General features: G+C 24.0%; 1 protein-coding gene across 1 annotated transcript in view; it reads right to left on the bottom strand.

Moving 5' to 3' along the window:
- Window positions 1–9,205, bottom strand: part of CARPB (Carbonic anhydrase-related protein B) — a 279,915-nt gene extending 270,710 nt beyond the window's left edge. Inside the window, exon 1 of the mRNA XM_088190724.1 lies at window positions 9,091–9,205. The gene's annotated coding sequence lies outside the window, so the exon portion shown is untranslated. The remainder of the gene's footprint in view (window positions 1–9,090) is intronic.
- Window positions 9,206–17,362: the final 8,157 nt, after the last annotated feature.

Below are 17,362 nucleotides of genomic sequence, written 5' to 3'. Positions count from 1 at the left end.
CCTCATAGCTATCGCTTAACTCACTATTGTGCTTAGCAATTGCATTGAAAAGCTGAATGGCTTGTAAAAAAAGAGCATTCTCAAGCATTGACGCGATAAACAAGAATAAGGGACGTGACCGTGACTCTAGGACACTAAAGAGGGCAGCTGAGTGTCACCAAGCATTGAGGGACTGTCAACACCGCCCCTTAGCATTTAAAAATAGTGCTTTATAAAGTAGACATAACGCCAAAATTTCAAATAATTGTATCCCAACTCATCAAAGAAAATGACACTAGGATACAAATGCTTGTAGAGATATCTAAAAAATATTTTAATTCATTACTGCACTAATTTTATACAGTCAATTTATAAAAATTGTTTTATTATAAAAAAAGGTGCAATTTAAAGACTTATGTTATGTACAATATGTATGAGCAAATTTTTAAATAAACCACTTAGGCCTTTAAATTCACAGATAATAGTACAATATACTTAAAAAATAATTAGAATTTGAAGTTTGCTAAAAAAATTCATATCAAAGATTTAAAGCTAAGCTAGTTCCTTCTTTACCGTAAAATAATATTAAATGTGAATTGAATTATTAATTTATACATATATAATCAGACTTAAATTTTGTATGCTTCCCTGGTTCAAGATACATAATTAATGATTGTAAGTACTAAGTAAAACTTTAAATCTAGCAAAATTATTCATTAAGATTTGTCCACAGCTAGATGTTACGTTGTGAGTAAAAAATAAATACTTTTGAGTATGTAAGAGAACATGAAAAAATGAGAAAACATAGTCTAAGAACTGCAAAAAATAATATTTACTATAAGTTAAATATCTTTCGCTTTCAAAAGTGAAAAGTTAATACAGTCGATAATATATCTATTTTTCTAATACTATTTACCTAGTTATTTGAATCTTAGCAGATGTTAATGATACTTTAATGCTATAATAAAATAAATATTTATTCCAATAATAAATAAGAAAACTATTATACCATTTTACGTTTCTAAGGTCCATTGAAATATTATTATTTTTTTTACAAAGCTTATCATAGATTTGTTAAAAACCTAACGTTTTGAACTTTTAAGAATATTCTTTGATACTTTTGTAAGTAATGTTTATTTCATAAATATCATATATGGTAACATAAACAGCATAAAGATTTTTTATTTTACTATTTTCTATATAAATATGATTGTGAAAAATATCTTAAAGCCAAATTAAATTTATATTAAATATTAATTTATTTTAAAAGAACACAGTTTTATATTTACACAGTGCAAATCAAATCAATGTAAATAGTAATAGTTTATTTAAAAGGTATAAATACTGTATATTCGAATAGCAGAGCAAATAATCATACAAAGCTCAATAAGAAATAAATATAGTATACATATGTACACAAAAAAATGTTTATTACCGCGTAATAAACATTTTAAAATACGTTGCTATATTTATTACTTATGAATAAACATAAAAATCTATTTATAAACACCGATTTATTAATTAAAACATAGTTTATGTTTATATATTAAAATAATACATCCTACTCTATATATATCTGCTAATTTTAACTTACAAAACTAAATCTAATCAAAGAATAAATTACGCAGTACAAATCCATTTATAAATACAGACACATTTGATCATTGATGTCTTAATATGATACAATGTATTAAAAATAGCTCTATTCTCTAATAATTTATAGAATTTTCTTACTTCAAAATTTTCCTACACCCGTAATTACACATTTTATAATAATTATATTTTATTACCTCTTTTATAAAACCTACGTTTCACAAATAAAATAATTGATATATCAAAGTATATTTCTTTCACCATATCGCGTTCTAAACGACTTACAATTAATTCTTACATGTGCGATAATCTCAGATTTGTCGGTTTGATATACAATATACTCGTACTTTTCACCTTTAACGATAAAATCCGGTGATATTGAAAAAAAACACACAACACAAAAAAGCTTTACGATTTTTTTCACCTATTAATTTTACGTAGTATAGAGAGGCATTTGTCAAGTTTCAGTAAAAATCCATCAAATATTATGCCATGATAACGTTTTGTTAGTTTTAACGATGGTATGTATGATGTCTGTGTATGTGTGTTTATGTAACAAAATATTGTGTCAGCGATTGCGCAAAATTTGTTTTATCGATTTCAATCAAACTTTAGTATTTTAAAACCATTTTACACTAAAAATCACCTATGGTTCTGTTAAAGCGCATTTATATGATTCTAGAATAAAAACTTATTTGACTATGTGTGATTTTGCTAATAAAAAATGCTTTTATAAATATTGCAGTAAAAGCAAAAATACACATTTGTTTAAAAGGTAAATAAAGATATTTATTGCTTTATTTACAAAAAAAAAAAAAAAAATTTTTTTATGTGATCACTGAGAAAATATACAGCTTTAAAATAATAACTAGAATGATTTATAGATTTTCCGCAATTACAGTGTTTTTAAATTATTATTTAAAAGCAATCGCTTGCTTATATGGCTGTTAAAAATAACGTAAATGTGAGAATTTTATTTTTTCAAAGCAAAATAATGTCTAAATGGGTTGTACTTCGAAAGAAAAATTGATTTATTGGCAATATAAATAGTAAATAAACAATATTTCACTAAAATAATAATACCAGATTGTTTGTAAAATATACAAAAAAACTTCAAGTAGCACATATTTAATTATACATATGTGTATTATTATAGATTAAGCTCTTATTTAATTAAAACGTATAGGTGATAAATATGTCAATCTGTGTATTTATTTTATGTCAATAACTAAAATTTATAAAAATGTTTTTAATGCATTTTTGAATTTTTCCTTGCTTTTTTTTGTAAATGAACATTTATGTATTTTAAAAAAAATATATATAAAATATAAATTATATTCGCGATTAATAAAAATGGTAGTTTAAAAATTTGTGTTTTTTTATTAAAAACTTAAGTGCATAAAAATATCACATAAATTATTATAATTATTATTACTACACTTTTAAATAATGCTTAAAGAATAGCGTCAAATTGTTTGTAAATTACACAAATAACCATAAGCAGACTTTTTTTAATTTTACATTATTTTATATTTAAAAAAGAAACTATTTAATATTAAATGTATTCGTGATAAATAAATAAGTAAATTAGTTTACCACTGTGATATTTTTTTATAAATAACTAAAATTGATAGAATTTTTCTTACTGCACTTTTTAATTTTTCTTTAAATTTAATGCCCGATTGTATATACAAATATTAACCTCGAGTTGCTTTTTTCTATATAATTTAAAAAAAATATTTTTATAAATACCAATTTATTCATAAACGTATTTGTTGATCTCTGAATTAATTATTAACTAATAACTAAAATTTATTATAATATTTTTCTACATCTATAATTTAAAAAAATATAATTGTGTGCGAAATATAGTGCCTTATTTTGCAATAATACATATGTTTATTTAAAAAAAGTTACTTTTCAATAATAAAACGTATTTTTAATAAATAAATACATGTTAAACATATTTATATAGAAAATAAAACAATTAGGGTGAAACTATGTCATTTTAATAATATTTTTTATATTTTAATATAAAAGTATAAGTTAAATATATAAATTTTTATTTTATTTTATTTTTTCTTACAAAATATTACAATTAAAAACAAAATAATGATAAAATTTGAGCTGTTTTATAAAACTAAAATTAGGCTTTATTTATATATTATATAATCTTACAGATACAAATACGTGTCATTAGAATTTAAAAAAAATAGTTATTTTTAACTATATGGATATTAAATAATAAAAACTAAAATATTTTAATATTAGAATATTTAAATATATTTGTGAAGTTAATAAGAACTAAACAATTTCAAAACTAATCTTACAGCACTTTTTAATTTTTCTTTAAATTTAACTCACGATTTTTTGTAAAATATAAACAAATCTTAAAATTTAATAAAACCAAAATTGGGTTTTATTTTTATTTTGTATAAAGTATAATCTTACACGTAAAAATGTGTGTTATTAGGCTTTATAAATATTTGTATATATATAATAATAAATACTAAAATATTTAAATATCATTGTTAAGGTAATAAGAATTTTAAAAATTAGTATTAATAATAGATACAAATTTATGCAAAATGTAACAAGTAAGAAATTTAGTTGTATTCAATTTTGCTGCCAAAAAGATTTATTTAATACCTGCTTATGTGAATTATATTGTATCAATGGGTTGCAAAAATTACAGCTTAGTATTCTTAAAAAGTATAGGTATTATTTGTACTTAGGAAGATGAAATTCGAAAAACCAAATATCATCGGAGAAAATAATTGACTACCTGCGTCAGAGTAAAATTTATATATTATATTTGAAGTATAAAATATTTTACTAATAGTTGCACAAGTATTAAACAATAAAGTGTAAAAGGGAGAACATATACGGTGTACGAATTATGTAGTAATTAGACTAGATCATATAAAGTTGCTAGAAAAATATAACGGTTTGATGATTTTACTTTAACCTGTATTTTTTTAACATTTAGATCAAAATTATGTATGTATATATTAGATACACAAAAAAAATACGCTAATAAAATCAGTTTGACCTAACAAAAACTGTTGTATAGTACTTTTAAGTATAGTACGCTTCAATGACAATTCAAAAAAATCGTGCAGGAACAAGAGACTTCCTTTTACAATCATTTTACAAATTCGAGATCTTGAATTAGGCATGAAAAATCAGACAGCTTTGGACAACTTAAAACAAATGAGAAAAATCCAAAAGCAATCATTAAGACAAAGATTGTTAAGTGATTGAATTAACGTTCGACAAAAAGTGTATCCTTTACAATAAAAAGCATTTTGCACATTGTATCTAAGCGAAATAGTTACAACTAACAGTTACTGCCAATATATCGACAAAGGCACTAAGAACTGCGACGTTTGCTTTCCACGCTGTTCAATTGGTAAGTTCTATTTATATTAAACGACAATATGCAACTACACATAACAGCTTCTAAAAGTTAGCTTTTAGAGCATCGTCTCATCAAACATACTCACCAGACATTTAGCAAACAGATTGTCAAGTGTTTAAGCATTTCAGAAACTTTTTAAATTGTAGGGTCTTCAACAACCAAGGTACTGCCAAAAGTGCATTTTAGGAGGAATATTTATAACTCTCTTTGATAGAAAAAAGGTTTTGAAATCGAATGCAATATATTTGTTGTTCTTCAGCTATACATATCAAAGTCTCAATTCGGACCACTCCTCAAAAAGTTTAAAAAAATAAAATGTGACAAGAAAACCCGCTTGCTTTATCAAATCAGCCTGTAATAACACATATTAAGCGTATCTGAACGTTTTAGCATTAAAAACTTTATTCTTACTACATAAAAGTTTTTAGGGCATAATTTATATACCTTTTTAAACTTATGTTATTTTTATTTCAATATTTTTATTATTTGCTAGCCATTTTCGCGTATATAAATAAGCGTCAACAGGGGCGGATAACTTATTCAAATTAGGGTAAATCTCATCCTTATTATGTGCTTTATGAAAAGATTACCCCGATCCACTCGCACAGCCGTAGCCGGGGCGAAATCCCTTTTTATCAACCCGCTTTTCGTTTTACCTTTTGTGTAACGATATTAAAATGATTTCAACGGTATTAAGCACATAGAAGTTTTGATAACGCGGCTACAAATCTACGTTTATAATTAAACCTTTAATTGTCTCCAAACGAGCGCGTTTAATTTTGGACGTATTAAATTACGCGAATTTTCGTTTAATTAACAATGAACAAGAGCCGAGAGGTTCTTATTCAATTTCGCTGATTGTGATGATAGGACGAGATGCATATTTTATTTGTAAAAAAATAAATAACATATTCTGTTATTGAAAATATATATATATATATATATATATATATATATATATATATATATATATATATATATATATATATATATATATATATATATATATATATATTAATTAATGAATACAATAATTGAATAATAAGATAAATAAGTAACGTATTATTTTTATATAATATAAATATAAATTTAATCATTTTAATTTATATTTTGCTTTAAGTCTTGTGATGCAAGCAACTAAATAATTCATTAAACATGTTATATACTTTTAGCATAAAATGTTTAATAATAAATAAATATTATCAAATATTAAATGACTATTTTAAAATAAAAAAAATATGTTTTTATAAATATATAATAAACCTATTCTACTGAATATTTTTTGATAACGATGTGTTATTCCAACTCATCTAATATAATTAATGAAAATGACAGTCATGTGATATTATCTTTAGAAAAATATCACATAATTAGATGTAAAAAATAATATGGTAAACCGTTTATTTTAATATGTGTTGATATTTGTGTGAAAAAACTAACCATATATGTAAATTTACTAAAATGCATAAAAAATAAATCAGCTAGAATAATCTAAGAATAAACATTTGAAAACAATAATTAACTATTTAACAGAATATGCAAATGTTAGTTAATTTATTTATGCTTAGCATTAACAAGTATAATTAAGCGCAGACGTAATTATTTTACATAGCTACAGTTAAATTTAAATAAATGTTGCTGTTTATTTTTCAATCTATTAAATATATGATGATTTTAAGTATATCATAAATATGAATGAGTTTCTTTATAAGCTATACATAATTTATGTTACGAATTCACGTAAATTATTTGATATTACATAATATGTATTTTTGAAGAACTAGCAAATTTAATATTGTGTTCAGCTATAATTAAATATATTTTCATACCATTAAATTAGACAATATGTAATAAATGTTTTTCTTGTTTTTTAACTAAATAAATTTTAACTTATTCTTAGACTTTAACAAAAGAAAAATTGCAATATTTATTGTTAAATCTATAAAATATATAAATATATGCTTTAACGTTAATTTTTATTATGTAAAAAAGGGTTAAAAAAGGACTTAAGCAAAAACTTCTTAAAACAATTAGTAGATAAGCTAAATATTTTTTTCTGTTACTTTTCATCCTAATAATACCAATATAAAGTATTGGAATATGTAAAATATTCTATTTTAATGGTTTTTGAAAATATTAACATTTTATATATATATTTATTTTTAAGTTACTATATTTTTATCGTTATATTAAAAAATTCAAGTTTTTGCTGTTTATTTTCATATATAATAAATACGTATTTAAATTTTCATATTTAGTATTCATATAACTGTTTATAAATATTGAACAGATTTACAAAATTTGTTTGATAAAATAATGTAAAAAAATATTCAATTCCTATTTTTACTATTTGCTGCTCTTAAACCAATTATATTAAATTTTAATTTAAGTGCAGCAATTTATAATTGTTTGTAAAGTATTATATATTTTATTTATCGAATAGATCTGTTTTTACTGTATTTTTTAAATACATTTAAAATATAATAAATAAAATATATGAAAGTAACCTTTAAAAATATTTAATAATTATGAAATATTTATTATTTATAACAAACATCTAACAACTTTTTATATATGTTTATATCTAAAAAAGTATTTTGTAACTATAATTTATTAAAATTAATTTATTGACATATTAAAAATAAATATTCGTTTGTGATATCAAAAAAAAAATTCAACGTGTATTTCATTAGTTGTTAATTTTTAATTTAATAAATTTATTTATATGATACGTATAATAAATAATGTCTTTATAAAAAAATCATATAATTTTGTATTTTTAAAAAAAATGCAATTTTAATATAGTAAGAATAAATTATACGTAAAAACAGCTAATGCAAGTTCTATAGTATATAAAATGAATAATTTGCACCTTTATCTTAATTTTAATATTTCTAGCTTTATTGATAAAACCTATTTAATTTGTTTATTTTTAGCCATTTAAAAGTTAAAAATATTATCAACCTAAATTAATTAATATTTTTTTTTAGTCTAATAAATATATGATATGTATTATATATACATATATAAAATAATATTATTTTTTCACATAAATTTTAACATAAAATTCTGTATTATTTTAAGAATATGTGAATTGAATATTGCCTAAACATTTATTAAAATACTGTTATTAAATTTTATAATGTATATTTAATAATATTTTAAACAAACAGTTTTAAGTAATAGGTATGGTTTCTAGCTATTTATTTAATATGTTAGTTAGGGAAAATCGTTTATTTATAATTATTCCGAAACCTATTTTAAACAAGGTGAATAAATGTATATCAATAAATATGTTACATATTATTTTTTAGTATTTTAATATAATTTTTTATTTATTGTTTTTACAAACCAGCTGGAAAATATTTTAAAATAAACATATCTTTATTTTTTAAATGGCTTAAAAATTACAAATAAAAAAGTTTGTTAATTTGCTGTTTTTTATTATTTTATTTAAATATTTTTTTAATATTTATATGATGATGTTATGTTTTAAAATATAGCTTAACAAAAATATGAATATTTTGAATAAAATCATTTAACTGTATATAAAATAGCTAACCATGTAAATTAATATTTTAGACTGCATTTTTAAAGTCTATGTTTATATAATAGTATTAAACAAGCATTATTTTCAATAAATAGTCAAATAATTTTAAAAGTTCAATTGCTCTATAAGCAGTAAAGAGTTCACAATAACATTAAAAAAAAAAATATTTATATATTATATATTTGATGCTAATAAAGTGCCATATTTTTATAAACAAATTTACACTAGTTAAAAAAATTCTACGATCTTTAAAAAATATTTGATAATAAATCAATGGTGTGCTGTCTAAATAAAAAAACAATTTATTAACATTATTAAAAACAATGCTAGTTTATAAAATACTATATTAAAAACCTGTTTATTTTTACTTGGGAAAATAACAATAAATTATACATTTTATTTTGTGTATTATGTTGATATTTAACTGTCACTTTTAACTTATATTTAAAGTTTAAAATATATAATATTTTTATATATAATTAACTAAAAAACACGACGTTAACGTAAATCTAAACTCACGATAAATCACCATAAAGCGCATTATTACCATTTAAAACTAATACAGTCTACGAGAACCGACGCTAACTTTTATCGCCCGTCAAATTTTGCCAAAGTTCCGCGGCCGTAGAGACCGGCAACCCGACAACATGTGTTCGCAGTACTGAGCTTTAAGCTCGGCTAAGCCCAGCACATTCAACCGTCTACGCCTCTACATGTCTACGGAGAGGGGTCTACGACGAGTCGTAAACGCCACAATCCCACAACTTCTAATATAACCCTTATCGCCGAGAGCTTAAGGCTCATTTTGGCTAGAGTCTGAAGGAAAGCGCGCTTCCCATTGCACTCGCCGCGGCTTGCATCCGACGCTCCAAAGTTTAGGTGTACAGGGCCGGAGCGGGACAGAGATACGGCCGAGTGGTGGGAGTTGGTTTGTGGTGGGGATGGATAACTTTAGGTCTGGAGGTAACTTTTCGGCGACGGCGCCGCGACGCTGACGCTCGTTTGCATTGAGACGTCGCACTGTATGTTAGGTTTACGAGATTTGCTCACAATTGGGTGTATAAATAATAAATGGGCCTGTGGATGTATACCTGTTGTTGTAGAATGTATAATCGATAGCATAATGGTTTTGTATAGGGCATCCAAATTGGTTTCGATTTATGGCGATTACCGAAATAATATAGGAAAATTAATGATTTATTATGTACATAATATATACTTCGTATGGATTGATTTAGATTAAACTTTCATTTTACCTCTTTTTATAATATATTAGTAAATTAAAATACTATAAAGGCAATAAAACAGGCGCGCATAAACACTAACATTAAATTAACATAAAATTCTTCGCGATTGAATTTAAACATAAAAATAGAAAAAAATATTTTTTTTAGAAAAGTATATTTCATAAAGATCTGACTTGACACGTTTTGATTTTGATGCTATGTTTGGACTTGGAAGTTCGGTGATTTTGATCAAAGATCTAAACGCTAGACAAATGTATTGGTAATATTCCGATATAAGTCGATATAAAACGATGCTTTTTAAGTATTAAGACGACTCAAAATATTTAAAATCTTAAAAATCACCAACGCAATACCATACTACCCGCATGACGCCCACAAAATATTAATTTATTTAATTAAAATAAAATATGAAGCAGTAGCAAAAAGCTAAATCTCTGCAATTAAGAACTTTATTAAACAAAGTGACTCTTGATATTTAAATTTAGATTAATAAAAACAAAACGTTTTTGCGTAAATTATAAAAAATAAAACTGTCAAGTCCTTTAAAATTAAAATAGAAATTCCAGCATTGAAAAATATAAATAATATATGTAAATCTGGCTACAACAGAGATGCCAATTAACGCCTTGTTGTATCGTGCAAATTTACTAAAAATTTAAACATTTTAAAACTGAAAACAAAGTTAATGAATCGATAAAAAAGAAATAAGGATCTGTAGTAAATATTGATTATATTTTCAAAGTAACCTCAGTAAAATTTAAAGAGTATACTAAAATAAATTTCTACAATTTTTAATGCATGCAAATATTTTGCATATTTAAGTGTTAAACTATATTTGTCTGTCGGCACCTATATGTTTTTTTTTAATAATCTGATTGTAAAACTAAAAATACTATTAAAATATAGAAACACACAAATTTATAACCTAGTTTTGCTAATTTATTTTATTAATTATTATTCATTAGAAGTAATAAAATGTAAGCTAATTAAAATTACTTAATTAGAATTGCATTTTCAGATTTTATTTATTTTTATTTAATATTATTGTACATATTACGAAATGCCTATAAAAAATTCTATGTTACAATTTTACTATTGAAACTAATTTAAGTATGTTAATAAATTTTATTAAAATGTTTATGTGGTAAAAAAAAACATTTTAATATGTCTTGAATTTAAATAAGATAATTAAATTACAAGTTAAACAGGGAAAAAAATATTTTAAATTTGTACGTTTCTTTATTGTAAACGAAATATATAGTTTTCTATTTTGTCAGTGATTTGTAAAAGTTGATATCTTAGTAATTTTTACTTTAATTATCTAATAGAATTTTTTCAGTATTGAGTTTCTACAGTCTCGAGAATTAAAAAGTAATATATTAAAAATTGTACACCACAATTAAATTAAATATTAATTATTAAAACAAATATTAAATATTAAGAGAAAAGAGCTAAAACAATTTTTTTTTAAATTATAATATAAAATGTTGTGTGGTAGTCGTAAATATGTTAGGACGATGTTTTTTAAAATAAATAAATGCTAAATAAAAAATTATAATAAAACAGATTTTACATTATATGTGAAAATGTATTGTTATTAAAATAACAATTGAAAAACGAAGAAATTCAGGTCTCTTTTTATTTTATAAAATTATAAATACTATATATAAATGCAGATAAATTATAAACAATTTTTTTAAACAAATTTTAGTCTGAAAATTAAATAGCAAATAAGATATTTGATAGGAACCAATTTTAAATACAAAATATGAATATCTTGCTGATTATTACTAAAATAATGCTAATGCTTAAGAAAGTAAAAGCTTTAATTTCACAGGAAGACAGGAGGTTTGCAAAAGAGTGCTGTAGTAATTTCTTGCGGATTTTTTGCCGCACATATATAAAATCAATAGTTTAAAAAATTAAAAGGGTAACATATTACACTGATAAGTTTTTTTATAAATAATTTAATATGTATAAAATAAATTCACTATACATATGTATGTACATATTTTTAAGACTTTACTATTCAACTATATAATTTTAAAAATAGTGTCATTTGATTTTACTTAAAAAATACTAACTTAACTAAAATAATGCTTATATTTAAAGTAGAGTAAACTTGAATTTATAGCACGAATATTTTTTATAAAAAAAAATACATTTTTGCAAAAAGGTGATATAATAAATTCTTACGGATTTTTTCTGGATAAATATAAAATAAATAGTTTTTATAATTGAAAGCGCAACATAATAAACTGATAAGTTTTTAGAAAGAATTTAATTTATATAAAAAAAATCACTGTACATATTATACTTTTAAGACTACTAACCAAATAATTTATTTTAAAATAGTATCATTTGATTTGACTTAAAATAGAATAATTTAACTAAAATAATACTTATGGTTAAAGAAAAGCAAACTTAAATTTATAGCAGGAATATTTTTTATAAAAAAATTCATTTTTTCAAAAAAGTGATATTAAATTCCTTTTTTACGGATAGTATATAGTTTATAAAATTAAAAGGGCAATATTTAACAGTGATTATTTTCATATATATATATAAAAAAATATTATATATAAAAAAAATTACTATATACACATATTTTTAAGACGCAATTTTAGAAATGGTGTCATTTAATTTACTTAAAATAGAATAATTTAACTATAATCATTCTTATGCTTAATGAGAGCATACTTAAATTTTAAAGTAGGGATATTTAATTGATAAAAATAATGACACGTTTACAAAAAGGTGATGTATCAACTTTTTACGGATTTTTCACCGCATAAATATAAAATAAATTATTTATAAAATTGAAAGGGCCACATATTAAGTTAATATTTTTTTTATAAATAATATAAAGTATGTAATACTATAAAATCACTATATATAAAAAATATTTAATAACAAAATCAGTGTAATTTGCTTAAACTTAAAACAGTAATATAAAACTTTCATCAAAAGAAACATGAATTTTAAATAAATTGTGATTACTTGGTAGTTAGCGCTCGGTATCATCCAATATATGTTTTTAGTCTGGCAAAATAATAAACGCAAAGATTAGGATAAACAGTGTCAATAACTGTTGATCTCTGTGATAGACAATCAAGAAAATCCAATTTTCTTGCACGATAATGCGCAATCGCTTATTGCACCATTACTTGTAAAATCAATTCTACATCTTACAGTAAAAGGTATTAATATTTAAACAAAATAGTGCTAGAAGTGCATTTATGTATTTTAATCATAATATAATCCATGCCACCATTATAAATTTTAATAGTACTTATTTCGATTTATAAGATAAATTTCATTAGCTGAGTGAAATTGGGTTAAAATATCATAAACCGCAAATATTTTCCTTGAAACTCGATAGTCGTAATTAATTATTACGTTTACTTTCAATTAACTATTTAATTTAAATCCCCAAAAATCACATATTTATACATACGGTCTGGGAAGCTGGAAAGGTTGCCCACCGCTGGTTTATACGCTTCTAAATCAGTACATAACCGGTAGCAGCAAATCGGCGTGTATATCGAGCTCGCATTTTAACGATTTTCGCCGATAGATAGAAATATATACTATACAGGGGGGTCCGTGAATTGAGACAGTATAAAAGGGGCAACAGCACAGGGCCGGCTCGGGGCGCCACAAATCAATCGGTCCCCGGTTATCGGCGGTCGGCATCGGCGGTGGTATCGGCTGACTTTGGCTTCGTTAGCAATTTACATAAGGCTGTGTGTGAGAGCCGATTCTAAATAAAGTTAACGACGGAGCCCTATAGGTACCCACCTAGTACCTACCCTACCCGAATAGGGCCCTATCATGAAACGGCAATTTGTAAACGGGCCTTGTGAATCGGCTCATTCCGATCCCACACTCGTATAACTGCATGTCTTGCGTGTGTACATACATATGTACATTCACTAATAGTGTATATATAATATGCTAATTTCCACACTGTGATTTTGCGTTTTTGAGTTGTGTTTAATTTATTATTCAAGTGTGTTCTATAGGTATTTCAATGATTTGTTTATGTTGAAATGTGCTGCATGGCTCTCTTTCAAAATTCCTAATATTTGTTGATTTTAATAAAAGTTCGATGCAAGTTAAAATATGCTTATACAGCAGAAATATTTCTCAAAGTTTGTCTTACTAATGAATCTAGCCCAGCAATTTTTACTACGTGCACCGCAATCACATAAATAAAAATTCATATTTTATCCTTATGTTAATTGCATATGCAAATTGACCCATGAATGCTGTAATGGCCTGTGGCGACCCGTTCCCCAAACAAGATAACGACTTTTCTTGAAACAAACTTTTAAACTGCTTTTCAAGAAATAAGATCAAAGCCTTTCTAAAATAATAAAAACAGTCGGGTCTTTATTTAATATTGTTATCTATTGTCCTATTTTGCTTTAACTTGCATAGGATAATAGTGTGTAAGATTTTTTTTATTTTACACCACTTCCACATTTCACACAAAATTTGTATTGTGAATTCACATTTCGAAGGTCTCTAGACGTTTGATTACTTTTCATGCGAGCGTCCACATTTTTACTTCGTATATCAAAACTTCACCATTATCATTCTTAAAAGCAAGCTCAAGACGTGCCTGAAAAAAACCTTCTTTCTTTCGGTATAATATTATCCTGCCACTCAATTTTTTTATTTATCTAAAAGTTAACTCGCACTACTATATTTTCATTGTATGTCATATACTAATAGAAAATATACTGTATATGTTCTAAATAATGCTGTTAACGTGTTTTAAAACTCCTATATCTGATAGCACTTTAAAAATAGGAATACTGGATTCTAGATATATAAATCATTAATATGAAAGAGTGAATATAAAAAATGCCTTAATGTATATTTTTAATTTAAAGTTTTTGAATGTACAAATTTTTTATAATAATACATAGCATTATCGTGTTTTTTGATTATTTTTAAGGTTAGGAAATAAACATAGAATAATAAATTTTCATATTTTACTGCAAATATCATAAAAAAATATAGCTTGGCTTTTAATGTTCACATAATAACTATACTTGAGGGACTTTTTATTTTTTAAGGTAGTAAAGTGTTAGGTTTAAAACACTATTTTTTCATATAATTCAGAGCAGTATTTTTGTCACATATCCTACAACTTATCAATCTCCTATTATAATATACCTAAAAGTAAGATTTCTTAATTAATAATATTCCCACAATTAATATCGTTATTGTTTATAAATAATTTATCATTCAGTAACGAAGAGTGACAATATCAGACTAAAAAAATAAACCAGCAATTTAAATATAAGTACAAAATGCGAAAGCACATATTGCTTTAGAAGCTAAAGAACACTTGGTATCAGTTTATTGCTTTCAGCTAAATGTTCTTAAATTAGCACCTAGCCCATTGTTTTTTTCTTTCATATAATTTGTACATTTTTTTAAAAAAAATCCCATAAATTAAAACTACTTATGACTGATTTTATATTCCTATTTTTTCGTTATATTGTAACACACAAAAAAAATGTAAATTTATTGGTATGATTAACACAGTCACACTATTTAACTAAAATGTAATTTTAATCTGAATCTCAAGAAAATATCAATTCATAACCTTTGAAAATTCACAAAAATTATCTTGCTCATTTTTTTTTAAACACAGATTTATGTGATTGATAATTTTGATATTTAAGTGATTTTTATCTGTAATATTGCATATTTAATATATTTATTTTATTATTATATCAATAATATTTATTTTTGAAAGATCTCGTTTATTGGTTCAATTCTATTCGCGTTAAACGTTAATTAAATTGAAGTTAAATTTTTTATATAAATAATACATGTAAATACTGCATAATATTATTCTATTTTAATACTTTTATCCTACGCTGATAAAAATAAGCAATATCTTATGTTCCGCCTCTGCTTTGAAACAAAATTGCCATCATAGTTTGTGTAGCTATGAGCCATGGAGATATCGTATTTAATAAATAAAATAAAACATGGTACTACCGGTATTTTATTTTGTAATATCGGTAAAATTAAGGGTGAATTTTTGCCGCAATACCGGTATTATTGAAATCCCTACCAATAAAAAGATCACTAAAAAGTATGCATATGCAGTGCTCATTATATATTAAATTAAATATACATACATATTTAGTAACACAGTTACACATTAAAATTGTATGGTGACTACATATTGTGATTTGTTTACCTACACAACCTATTATAATGCAAAATAGCAACAGGTATATCAATATAAAGTGCTTCGAACAGGAAACATTTACTCCTTATTCATCTATTCAATTTAATTTTAACGTTTTGTAAGCGCTTCGCAGGAAGTGTATCATGTATAAAAGATAAATGGCATTTTCGTAATATATGATGTGGCTTTATAATGTTTGTAAAAATTTATAATATGGTATTTTATGTTATTATTATAAAATCAATACAAATTAGGATTATATTATTTTTCTTTATGCCTAAAAACATTTATTTAACTTTAATGTTATCATCTATCTTTGCTTAATGTATTTAATTTGTATAATAGTTTTGAAAACATATTTACTAGAATAAAGCAATAAGATTTGGAACAGTAAAAAGAAAAACATTGATGAAATACATATTGAAGAATTGCGTAAGAAAAAACGAATTACTCTAATAAAATAATTCATCCCTATACTGTTCCTATATACGTGTAAAGACAATCAAGGGTAGAAATTAAAAAGATGAATTTTGGGTAATTCATGCTGTTTTTTTTTATGCAAAATCTGTGAAATTTATAGAGACATAATAAAGCTTAAAAATGCCATTAATTGCTTAAAAATGAACAGATTAATAGGGGACTGAAAAACAACTCAGATTCTACAGACACTAGTCGAATCAGATCATCATAAAACCATTAAATAATTATCGGAAGAACTACATACCTGTAGAAGTTAATTTTAAAAGATTTAAGAAGAAACATAATCAAGGAATTTGAGTACACTATCCACTATCAAGCAGCGAATAACCATTTGTTCAGGTATGGAACTGAATCATTTCTGAGAAATATTGTAACTGGTGATAAAAATAAGTCCTATACAACAATGCAAAAAAAAACAGTGACTTTTTATAAACTAGGTACCTGTTTCTATTTATTAACCTTGAAAAATGTTTTCTGTATATAATTAATTAAAAATAAATTGCATTACATTTTATAAGGTAATTGGCATATATGAATCAACCCTAGTTTACTTTCAGTATTTAACGTTATAATCTACATCGATCCACGTCTATTTATTTTATCAATAAAATATTATTTTACCCAAGTTTAGAACCTAGCTCGATTTCGCGCCCACAACGCATTATTATTCAAGAGTTAAGCCCTTCGGGTTGTAAAGAAATAGGTAGCCGGGGAGAAAGAGAAGAGGAAAACTTTCCCCCGGTCGAAATTGGGGTATACATTGGAAAATACATTTATTGTGTGCCCAGGTGATTTATGATCACATGCGTGGAGAGGGAATAAAAATCATTGGAAAGAAAATGGTATTCAGTGGAAAGACATAAATATATATC

Source organism: Plectrocnemia conspersa, unplaced genomic scaffold, assembly GCF_051122295.1.
Source record: "Plectrocnemia conspersa isolate PC_06_02 unplaced genomic scaffold, ASM5112229v1 ptg000008l, whole genome shotgun sequence".
Classification (NCBI taxonomy): domain Eukaryota; kingdom Metazoa; phylum Arthropoda; class Insecta; order Trichoptera; family Polycentropodidae; genus Plectrocnemia; species Plectrocnemia conspersa.
Note: the sequence above shows the minus strand (reverse complement) of the source record. Positions and strands in the feature narration are given on the sequence as shown.